The sequence below is a fragment of the Leopardus geoffroyi genome, chromosome C3, assembly GCF_018350155.1.
Source record: "Leopardus geoffroyi isolate Oge1 chromosome C3, O.geoffroyi_Oge1_pat1.0, whole genome shotgun sequence".
Lineage (NCBI taxonomy): Eukaryota > Metazoa > Chordata > Mammalia > Carnivora > Felidae > Leopardus > Leopardus geoffroyi.
Window position 1 is genome coordinate 96,052,453 of NC_059338.1, and position 12,532 is coordinate 96,064,984.

Consider the following 12,532-nt stretch of genomic DNA (forward strand, 5'->3'; position numbering starts at 1 on the left):
TTAGGAAAACATGAAGTTTATGATGTTTAGAAATTTAATTAGTCTGTAAAAGTAATAATTTTGCTTACATTTTGAAATATAGATTGAATCTTTGAATCTTTTAAAAATATCTGGTGGAAGACTTAGCTTGGGAATTTGTGAAATAAGAATGCTATATTGTTTTCTTAATGGATACAGATAAAGATTATTTATATAATGGGGGAAACCTAATAATCCTCTAATGTGGACAAAGTTTCAAAATACAGTGCCTGAAAGAACATGTTCTATTTGGGGAAAGCTGAATTCATGGATAAATCGTGCCCACAGAAATTTTGGAGACCTATATCGTTTTCTGTGGGCTAGCTTTTTCTAACAAACAAGTGACTCATATCTTTATTTTTTGGCATTTGTTTCCTTTACAAATGGGCGGTAGGAATGTCCAACTTCTGATCTAAGTTCCTTTGTAGCTTCCTCTCCAACATGTGGCTGCAAGTGCATGTAGGAGAGATCCCTGAAAATCAGACACAGGTAGCTTCTTATCCCTGCTTTGACAATGACCATGGGAGTTACTTCAGGCAAATCATATTAACTCTTTGAGATTCAATTATCTCACTTAACCAGTGAGAGAGAGAGAGAGAGAGAGAGAGAGGAAACACCTATTGCATTTGTTGTGAAAATTAGGTAAGAAAACCTATACCTGCCACTTAGTAAAATATCTGCTGCACATTAGCATTCTTTCAGTGTTAGCTACCTTTGCTTCTGTTGCTGCTGCTTCTAATACTGCTGCCTTGGCCATTGCTATTCCTCTGACTACTATTCGCTACCACTTATTTGAACACTTAGTATACCATTTGATCACTATAGTGTACTAAGAAAATTATAAGTGTAGTCACTTTTAAATTTCATTACAGTACAAAACCCAAGTGCAAAACTTTTGAAATAACTGCTCAAGGTCATTCAGTTAGTCAATGCCCCGAAGTATTGAGTCAGATTTTACTGGACTTGCAAGCTCACAAATTTCTCTGCTACGGTTTCTTGGGTGTTGATAGAAGGCACCAAACTCTTGAGTCAGAAACGAAGGAGATTTTATTATATGCAGGAGTGTCAGCAGCCACAGTACAAACATTTGTGCTGGTTCTCTAAGCCCTAATTCTCATAGACTGATATGAAGAGTGTAGGGTATCAGCACACATGGTTAGCGGTATTATAGAAGAACCATGAGCTTAGGAAAATTGAATCTTTATAATGAGCATGTCTTCTCTTTGCTCTGGAGGGCGGCCCTATCTCTACCCCTCAGGCTTATAAGCAAACTTGCCCTTTACTCTAGTGGAAAACACTGTCTTCTGAGACTATTTCTTGTGCAAATATCTTTGAAAAGATAGTCTAGTAAAAAGAGCAGGACAGTTGGAATCTTTGCTTATAAGATGTGAAGAAATGTTAGAATCCGGGCAAATTTCTCCCAATTTAGGGTGTGGTGGAGATCCTGGATTGGAACCCATTCTGTTTGGTTCCAAAGCCTAAGCTTGTTACCCTATTGATACTTCACCAACATAATTTGCATCTCTCTTCAAAATTACTTTTATGATAAGAAGGGAAATGGAGTTATATTTGAATCAGTCAAAAGAGTATTGTCACTGTTTTAAGGTGTAAAACTTCCTAAATCAAAGGGACTTATTAAGGTAGTTAAAATCAAGAAGCATTTTAAGATATTTCAGTGGAGTACCACCAGTACTCCTGAATATTACTTTCTATTTTGGGACTCCTTTTTCATCTCAGTTCAGATACCAGCCTGTGGAACCAGAAAAATATAAGTTTAAATACTAGTTTTTCCCTTATTGGCTAGAGCCTTTGAATGAAAACTCTATTATTTTTGGAAACTATTTTTTAGCTATAATTGGATGAAGAGATAGAAATACCAACACCACAGTGCTGTTAGAGTTTAATATGATAGCATATGTAAGGAACCGGATACATACCAAGTTACTATGTGTGCTGGCTCTACCCTTTTTCCTTAGTACTTCTTACCATCTCCTCTCTAAAGAAAAAATGACAGTCAGCAAAAAGTGGGTTGACAATATCAATTATCCTTATATCCAAGTTTAACCCTAAAACCAGTACCTCTATCTATTTATGACAGTTTTGTTTTCCCAGAGTATGTACTCTGTATCTCATCCCCAAGTGTCTTCAGGGTTATTATTTCCTTTGACTTCCATTTTAACCTCTATGGTTTTCATCTATCAAAAAAAAATGGCACCCACTGTTTTTGGAAATTCTGCCTGCTCACCTTCAATCTGACAAGCTTACCTTTTCTTCTCGTTAACAATAATACCAATTACTATATTTACTCATTTACTCATATATTTATTAGGGCCTTACCTGTGTGAAGCATTATTTCATGTATTGAAAATCAAAAGATGAGTAAGAAACAGGTCTTGCCTTTAAGCATACAGTTCTAGTGGGTCTAATCATTATGTCATCAGATAATTACAATAATGTGTGATAATTGCTTTACTATCAGAATCTGTAGAATGTGTTAGGCACTTTGATCAGGATGAGCTTAATTCCTCCCAGTTGAGTGGAAGAAAGTTCAGGTAGGGACAGCAGTTTAAGAGAAGATTTCACAAAAGACTAGCTAAAAATAAAAACTATATAGAGCAAGAACATTTTCAATGAGGCAATAATTTTCCTTTTTAGCCTTAAAAGTAGTTATGGCGTGTTAGTAATATTCACTGGCTAAAGCTAGAGTCTATGAAGTCAGACTTCATACAGCACATGATCTAATTTTCTAAGGAGCAATTTATCTCCCATTAAGCAAATTTTTTTAAACTTAAAGAATAGGGGCATTGAGTATTTGGATTTCATGTGGTTGTCATTCAGTTCAAAAGAAAAGATAGACTATTCAGTCCACGGCTTCCTTCCTCTGCTCTTTGCCACTTGATAGCATACTGATTCTTTAATTTATAACTTTGCAGGGGGCTGATAACCCTGTAATGATCTGTTTATTGCTTTCCCTGGAGTTTACATAGTGTCTCTCCTGGACGAAACCCTTGCTTTCAGAGAATTCTTCTGATGCTTCCTAACAATGATAGTTTAATTAAGAAAAGCGAATGCCACATCAACCTAGAGGGTATGGTGCAAGGGTTTTTGTGTTTGTTCACAGGCAGGGTGGATTTTATCAACACCATCTGCTAGAATTTGAAAAAGACAACCAACTGTTGGTGCTGAAAGTGAAAGTGAGTTCTTGTGCTGTCAGTCTGGATTGAAAATACCTGTCATACAGGCCTTTTCCACACCCCCTCCTTTCATAGACATTTCTATGACATTTATTCCCAGTGAGTTGTGATGTGGCCTCAGAGTCCTTCTCAACTCAGTGCTCTCGACATTCCTTACTAATTAAGAGCAGTTGGCAGACAAAGTGAAATGAATATGCTATTCCTGTATTAAACATTCTAAAATCGATGACGATATCCTATATTCAGAATGGCATTTTGATATACCTACCCCAGGGCAAACTAGTAAAAGCGTTTGTAGAAGTTACACATAAATTATAGTGTTTTAAATAAACCTAAATGTGAGTCCACAAAACGTCAAATCATTTGGTGGAAGAATTAACATATTAAGATTTAAGTCATCAATCACAGAAAATTTAAGATTGTATCAGGATGAATTTTAGATTCATTAGAAAATTTTTAAAAGAATGTTCTATTTACAAAAAGGTGTTATATTTTCTTGATGGTTTGAGTATATTCATAGCCCAAAGTAAAGATCTTAGAATCCATAGAGGTTTCAGGAAAAGCAGTGATCAATCAAGGGATATGATGTTGTCAAATGTTGACAAAGTTTATTTTCATTTGACAGGTGAGATCCTTTGGGGGGAAGGCTTCTGTGTTAGTGATGTAGATGTCATGTAGTCAGTTGGTGTCATGTGACCTGAAACAAATATCTGACAGGACGGATAAGCAAAAGGGCTAAAGACGAAACTGTTGTTTCTGACAAAGCGAAATAAATTGCCATTAGCTACATTAGCAATGAGAAGTGAAAGGATCTTCCAAGTTTTATTCTTTGGAATAAGACTGTCTTCTACTACAATGTGGTAAAGAAAACAGGTGACTGAAAAAAGAGCATCAGTTTGTTTTGTCAGAACATAACTTTATTCTCCTACTTAAAACCTTCATCAACAATTCTGGATCAAAAATGCATTACCAAAGCATGGGACTGGGAAGAGCACTTAGAGGTAATAGCTGGAGACGGGGAAAGAGGAAGGAAAGTTTGGCCTGATGTTTTCTATATGCAAATTGTACCAAAAGCCTTCCAAAAAAAATAGTGAATTCTGATCAAGATTAGAAGTAAATCAAACAGCCGAGCCTCCCCCACCCCCAGAAAAAAAACAACTAGTAGATAATGTTGAAAAGAAGTAATGCTTGTGAAGAACATACTCTTGAGCCCAGTGGAAGGATGTTCATTGTGTTTATATGTTCCCTTTCTCAGTACTCTGGAAACCATCTCAAAAAGGCATTAGTGAATAAAAAATGACAATTATTCTATGTATATACCCTGATTACACTCTTCTGCATATATAAATGCTGAGATATGATATTCAGCACTCAGTATTCAGTAAATACATTAATAACAGATCTGGTTATTGATAAAACCAAAGTACAAAAATAATTACAAATGAAAACTTGAAAATATTTTATTGAATCTGGAACAAAACAGATAAATGACTCAGTGTCAAAGCTGCAAATTGAAAAAGTATAAATATGTTCTTTTTTTTTTTAATTTTTTTTTCAACGTTTATTTATTTTTGGGACAGAGAGAGACAGAGCATGAACGGGGGAGGGGCAGAGAGAGAGGGAAACACAGAATCGGAAACAGGCTCCAGGCTCTGAGCCATCAGCCCAGAGCCCGACGCAGGGCTCGAACTCACGGACCGCGAGATTGTGACCTGGCTGAAGTCGGACGCTTAACCGACTGCGCCACCCAGGTGCCCCAAATATGTTCTTTTTTTAAAAAGAGCGTGCAAGTGGGGGAGGGGAAGAGGGAGAGGGAAAGAGAATCCTAAGCAGGATCCTGCTGTCAGTACAGAGCCCCCTGTGGGGCTTGAAGTCACAAACTGTGAGATCATGATGTGAGCCAAAATCAAGAGTCGGATGATTAACCAACTGAGCCACACGGGTACCCCCAAAATATTTTTTAATGTGAAATTTTCTGTGCTAGATCAAAAGAGAGTCCAGTGTTTTTGTTTCTTTTTTTTTAATTCTCTATAACATTACTTTTTAACATTTTTTCTTTTGAAGCTAAAGTCTGTAGTTCCCTTTTTTAACATTTGATAAAGAAAACCTATTAAATTGTGTTCTTTTATCTTAAATCTATTCCCAAAGGAGAGAATGTTTTAGTGTAACACCCTGAATCATAGAAAGAACAGTATTAGTGATAAACTGTTCTGTGCAAAAGAAAAAAGGAAATCAAACTCACTGTTGAATATCAAAATGTAATGGGCCACACCATGTATTAAGTATTCTTTTTGAGAACTAGGGTTTTTATGGTTGGATTTAGTCAATTTCCAAAGATGGTTGGTTTTTTGTTTTATTTCGTTTTTTGGCAAGAAAATGTTTCTCCTCTCCTCTCCTCTCCTCTCCTCTCCTCTCCTCTTCTTTTCTTTCTTTTTAATATTTATTCATTTATTTTTAGAGAAAGAAAAAGAGTGGCTGGGAGTACCAGCAGGGAGGAGCAGTGAGAGAGGGTGAGAGAGAATCCCAAGCAGGTTCCGTCCGCACTGTCAGGAAGAGCTCGACGTGGGGCTTGACCTCATGAATTGAGATCATGACCTGAGCCAAAACTGAGTCAGACATTTAACTGCCTGAGTCACCCAGGCACCCCCCAAAAGATGTTATTTTAAAATATTATCTCAGGAACTGTTTTAGCAGACATAGTGAGCAGACTTGTCATGTTACCTGAGCAACATTATTTGGCCACCGTGTCTCGCTGTCCTTTCACATAAAGGGGTCTGGTCTCTTTATGCGAACTGCTGTATTTGATAGTAAGGAGGAAAACATTTTCAGTATGCCTTTTAATAAATAAGTTAAGCATGTATAATTTGGTAATGGGTTTATATTATTGCCACAAAGACACTCAGTTCACGAGGAAGAATCTGCAAGTGTCCAGGTCACTTGCTGATTCATCTCTCCCTGGAAAATGTAGGCTGTTCCATCAACAATCAGGCCAGCACTCAATCACCCACTCCTGTGTTGTAATCTTGTTCTGAAAAGTCCTTTTGTGTGATAAAATGCTGAAAATGTCCTGATTAAAGTATCCAGCTTGATGGAGCAAAGGACACATGATTTGTCTTTGAGGGTATAAGATATGTGAGCTGATTGGCCTTCCTGCCACATATTACCTGAGTGTGTTGTTTCTTATGTCAGAAATCGAGTCTTTTTACATTTTAGGAGACTATGAACGTTAGAGATTAGTTTAAATGAGGTAATATTTTAAAGTACTTGTGTGATGCCTAGCACATAGAAGTTACTCAACACTTGCAAGTTGGTTTCAAATACATAAAAAAAAGTAATTTAAACAATAATATAGACATAATAGCTATCACTTGTGTTATATATGTGTTCAATATATTTAGAAATATATGTTGACGGTTAAATGTGTCTATTGCTCTGACGTAATGGGAAATACTTTTTAAGATAACAGAATAAAAAATCTGTAACGAGTGGACTCTGGACTAATAAAAGTCTTGGTTTGTTTTACCTCTCTGCCACTGAGATGATATAGAAACTTTAGATATTTAGTTTTTCAGATTGTATTTTTCTCATCTGTTAAGTAGTATTTCTATCATCATCATCATCAAAACAGGTATTTGAAAACTGATAGCACCAGAGATTGGATATAGCTATCTTCTATAGGACCGTATAGACAGTGGAGTTAATTTTTTATCAGAGATATAATGGTTAAAGGGAATTTTAAGCTCCACATTAGCCTAAAAAATTAGATTGGGATTAGCAAGCGATATACATCAGTGGGGAAAGTACGTTTCTCAAGGGTAACCACATTTCTGACTCATTCATTTCTGGGAGTTCTCACATTTGAAGTATATTCGATAACTAAACTGATATGTATTAAGAAGTCATTATTCACAGGCTACACTGCTAAGTGCAGTGATGGATGAAACAGCCCCAGGCCCCTGACACTCATAGTCTATTGAATACAGGATCTTTTATTTGGAAAATGATCTATTTGGTGACCTCGAAAAGATAGAATGGCATTCTTGTGTAAGCAATAGGTGGTGGCCTTCAGTGTGTGTGATATTTAGAGAAGAAAATAAGAAAATCAGCGCTCCTATTCTTACCATACAATTGTCCTGTCCCCTGCTGATGCAACTAATAGCCACGACTTTAGCATTCAACTCACACATTATTTTTCCCCATTTGATATTAATATGTTGTGTCTTTCTCCGTTCAGGAAGCTGTTTATTTTATTTTTCCCTTTTTTCCGTCCTGCATAAGATAACTCAAACGTTTTTGTGCCTTTATTCAATTATACAAGTTTTATGTTTCTTCATCTGCCATTCTTAGTAGAAAATAATCCATTTTCTTTGACGACAAAGGCACAGTCATTAGATCTATGTTTTTTTGGATTATAGGTTATGATAACATATTATTAATTGCAGAGGTTTGGTTCTTTTTCCTGATAGGGGTGATTTCCATTTCTTTCTCTTTCTGTACAATTCTTAGAAAAATGCCAACACTGTGTAGTTTGAAAATCAAAGACAAGCGAGTTTCATTTTGAGGTGACCGAGTCTTTGGGTTCTTATGCCTATTTGGTATAACTTAGAGTCTTACATTTTTATGGAACTTTACTTGGAGTTTTTGTTTACTTGTTTTGATAATATAAAGTATTTGTTCTAAGTGAAAGATCTAAATTATTTGAATAAAGTTTATATTTTGATATAACTACAACAAATAGCTTCATAATATTGTTCCCAAAATAAAAATTATTTTATTTTTTAAGGTTTTATTTAAATTCCAGTTAGTTAACACAGTATAATATTAGTTTTAGGTGTACAATACAGTGATTCAACAATTCTATAGAACACCCGATGCTTATCACTACCAGTGCACTCCTTAATTCCCATCACCTGTTTAACTCATCCACCCCACCAACCTCCCCTCTGGAAGCTATCAGTTCTCTATAGTTAAGAGTTCATAGTTTGTTTCTTGGTTTGCCTCTCACTCTTTTTTCCCCCCATTGCTTGCTTGTTTTGTTTCTTAAGTCCCACGTATGAATGAAATCATATGGTATTTGTCTTTCTCTGAGTGACTTATTTTGCTTAGGATAATATTGTCTAGCTCCATCCATGTCATTGGAAATGGAAAGATTTCATTCTTTTTTGGTTGAGTAATGTGCCATGTGTATATATGTGTATATAAAAAAGAAGGTGTCGTGTGTGTGTATGTATGTGTAAATATAAATATACATACATACACACACACGACACCCTTTTCCATTCATCAGTTGATGAACACTTGGGCTATTTCCATAATTTGGCTATTGTAGATAATGCTGCTACAAACATCAGGATGAATATATCCCTTTAAATGAGTATTTTTGTATTCTTTGGGTAAATACCTAGTGGTACACTTTCTGGATTGTAGGGTAGTTCTATTTTTAACTTTTTGAGGAAACTCCATGCTGTTTTCTACAGTGGCTGCAGCAGTTTGCTTTCCCACCAACACTGCAGGAGGGTTCTCCCTTGCCCACATGCTAGTCAACACCTGTTGTTTCTTGTGTTGTTGATTTTAGCCATTCTGACAGGTGTGAGGTGATATCTCATTGTAATTTTGATTTGTATTTCCCTGATGATCAGTGATGTTGAGCCATCTATATGTCTTTTTATGAAAAATGTCTATTCATGTCTTCTGCCCATTTTTAACTGGGCTATTTGTTTTTTTTGGTGTGTGTGTGTGTGTGTGTGTGCACGTGCGTGCATGTGCAAAGACATGGATAGAGCTAGAGTGTATTATGCTAAGAAAAATAAGTCAGAGAAAGACAACTACCATGTGATTTCACTCAGATGTGGAATTTAAGAAACAAAACAGATGAACATAGCAGAAAGGGATAAAAGGGAGAGAAAGAGGGAAACAACCCATCAGAGACTCTTAACTATAGAGAACAAACTGAAGGAGGTGGGTCAGGGATGGACTAAATGGGTGATGGGTATTACGGAGAGCACTTGTTATGATGAGCCCTGGGTGTTATACGTAGGTGATTAATCACTAAATTCTATGCCAGATGCTAATCTTTCCATACATGTTACCTAAAATTTAAATAAAATCTTGAAAAAATTTAAAAAAGTAAATAAATAAAAACCTTAAATTAAAAAATAAAAAATAAAAACAATTAAAAAAATATTAAGCAACATTCATTTCTAACACTAACCTACATTTCAAAACATGTAGAAGGATAGAAAAATTATATTATTTTGGTGTCTACAGAGCATTCACATGATTATATGTGACATGACTTCAAGAAAAAATGATGGATCATGCTTAGCCAAAAATATATTGACAGCTTCAGAATTTCCTGTGGTGAAATAGACTGTTCAATGCATAAGAACCTTGAAAAGTACTCATATAACTTCCTGCTACGATTTAAACTCTGTAAACCACAGTGACGGTCATTTGGAATTCTGTTGCTCTTTGTAAAGTCACCACTCTAAAGTTGAGGTAAAATAATTTTGGATGAAGAAGGAAGGGGAATGGAAGCCCACCAAAGACATTGAATAATGCCATAGGACACATTTTAGTGGACCAGCTTTATATGAAAAGTCCCCGTGTTTTGGGCTAAGAAAGCCCAGTAGTGAGAATTTTTATGAAATCATTCTGGAAGGACTCTTCACACATTTTTGGTCTTAGGTTCTGTGTCCCCTGTACAGTTTTATCAGTCACTCACTGTCTTAGTAAGTTATGTTAAGAGTGTGTATGGTTGAGTCATTCAATGATGAAAGGTCTTCCATGTGGTCAATAATGGAGGACAAAATCAAACAGCTCAGACTTTAAGACCTTCAGAGTCTATTGCTTAATGTGCTCGAAACCTAAAATCCATCTAAAGTCACTTTCCTTAGGTGTTTCCTAAATATAAATCTGACTCAACAGAACAGACATGATTTTATTTTTACTATCTAAGTCTTAAGTATGTAAAACTGGTATTGAGTATCTTAAATTTTGAGGGAGCCTTGAAAGTAAGTATTTTGTCTCTTGTTTTTATTATTTTCATATTTATGTCACCTATTCCTTGTGTATTGACCAAAGCAACTTTCTCTTATTTAGTGCTCCTTGTGTTGGAGGTTACCATAGCATTCAAACTGTTAAAATATTAAGATTGTGTATATATATTTGTGTTTAACTTTTAACTAATTAAAAATAATTGATGCAGGAGCACCTGAGTGGCTCAGCCGGTTAAGAGTCCAACTCTTGTTTTTGGCTCAGGTCATATTCTCATGGTTCATGGGATCAAGCCTTGCATCGGGCTCTGTGCTGACAGAGTGGAGCCTGCTTGGGATTCTCTCTTTCTCCCTGTCTCGTTGCCCCTCCCCTGTGTACCCGTGTGCATGCACTTTCTCGAAATAAATAAACGTTAAAAAAATCAATTCATGCAGAATTAAAAACATGATACACATAGCAAACAAAATGAATTAAATGCAAATAATGATAGTCATGTTAAGAGAAAATAACAGAAGAGTGAAATGGAACCAAGAGTAAGGTTAATACACAGAAATCATGTTCTGCATTATTATATATTTGTCAGAATCAGCATTAAGCTTTGTTTTAATCTATCTGGGTATCTAAACAAATTTGGGAAAACATGATTAGTTCATCATCTCACCAAGTAAAAGCAAACAATTTATGAAGGAAAAACAAACTTGCAAAGTAGTGTAAAAACTTATGCAGTACATCATAAGGAAAGTACAGTAGAATTTAATGATCTATTTCCTTTACAGTATCTGTAAATTTTAACTCAGAGAAAGAACTTTCCTGGGTTGCATCACATCTTCTTATTGGTATAAAACAAGGCTTGGCTATTGAAAAGATCAAAGACTGTATTTATAGGATCAGAATAATCAAAACACACATGCCTGATGTCACGTCCAAGATTGGCGATTTATAAATCTATCTAGATTTAGTTCTGACCCCAATTTTTTCTTATTTTCAAAATTTGAATCTCTTTGTTATTTTGTAAATTTGGAATTTGGCCTCGGAGAACAGAACCAAAAACATGATATTTCTGCCTTAATATGATCTCAATTTTCTTTAAATTCAGTCATTAAATAGGTGCTTAATTTCCAAACTTAGTTTTTGCATTTATACATTTTATAGAGAAAATTCACTGTTAAAAGAAAAGGAAATTCAGCATTTTTAGTTTATGAAGACTTCATGCTTAGCATTTATATGTAACTACTTATTTATAAATACTGTATCAATTACTCCAGATTTTCTGAAAATATATTACTACATTTCTCATAACCCTTTCTAAAATCAGTATTGATACTGAATTTTTGTATCTACAAATAAAAAAATGATTCTAAGCAATGGAGATGAAATTATTTTCAATTTAATTGCATATTTAGAAAATCATCACATTACAAATATCATGCCTCAATAAAAATATTGGGCATGTTACTGCTACGTCCCCAAGTTTCACTCAAAACATGGAATCTGACAGTTGCATGTTGACAATAAGATGTGAAAATTATAACAATATATTTTCATATTAAAGGAGATATAACAGGTTTGTATTTATATTCACTTAACAAATAACTATTGATGGGGGCACCTGGGTTGCTCAGTAGGTTGGGCATCTAACTTTGGCTCAGGTCATGATTTCACAGTCCGTGGGTTCAAGCCCCGCATCAGGCTATGTGCTGACAGCTCAGAGCCTGGAGCCTGATTAAGATTCTGTGTCTCCCTCTCTCTGTGCGTCCCCCACTCATGCTCTGTCTCTCAAAAAATGACTAAATGTTAAAAATTAAATTAAAGAAAACCAAATAACTATTGATGGACAACGATGGAGAAGATATACACAACAGTTGCTGATTTAAAAAAAATTTTTTTTTCAACGTTTATTTATTTTGGGGACAGAGAGAGACAGAGCATGAACGGGGGAGGGGCGGAGAGAGAGGGAGACACAGAATCGTAAACAGGTTCCAGGCTCTGAGCCATCAGCCCCAGAGCCCGACGCGGGGCTCGAACTCCCGGACAGCGAGATCGTGACCTGGCTGAAATCGGACGCTTAACCGACTGCGCCACCCAGGCGCCCCAACAGTTGCTGATTTTAAAGAGCTGATACTGCTTAGGTGGTACACATAAATAACTTCATAGTGTAGTATAGACAGCCCATGCTCCTGCATCTCCCAAGAAAGGTACAAATAATATGTCAGAATTTCAGAGGCGGTTGAGGATTTTGTCTTGGTGAGAGATTAATATTGATGGAGACTTGAAAAAATTACTGATGATGTGGTAATACATTGTATTTCCTTTTTATCTCATAA

At 35.7% G+C, this 12,532-nt stretch overlaps 1 protein-coding gene across 6 annotated transcripts in view; it reads left to right on the forward strand.

The window, feature by feature from the left end:
* CSMD3 (CUB and Sushi multiple domains 3) overlaps nt 1-12,532 on the forward strand; it is a 1,255,667-nt gene that overhangs the window by 303,122 nt on the left and 940,013 nt on the right. The gene's annotated exons all lie outside the window — the stretch shown is intronic.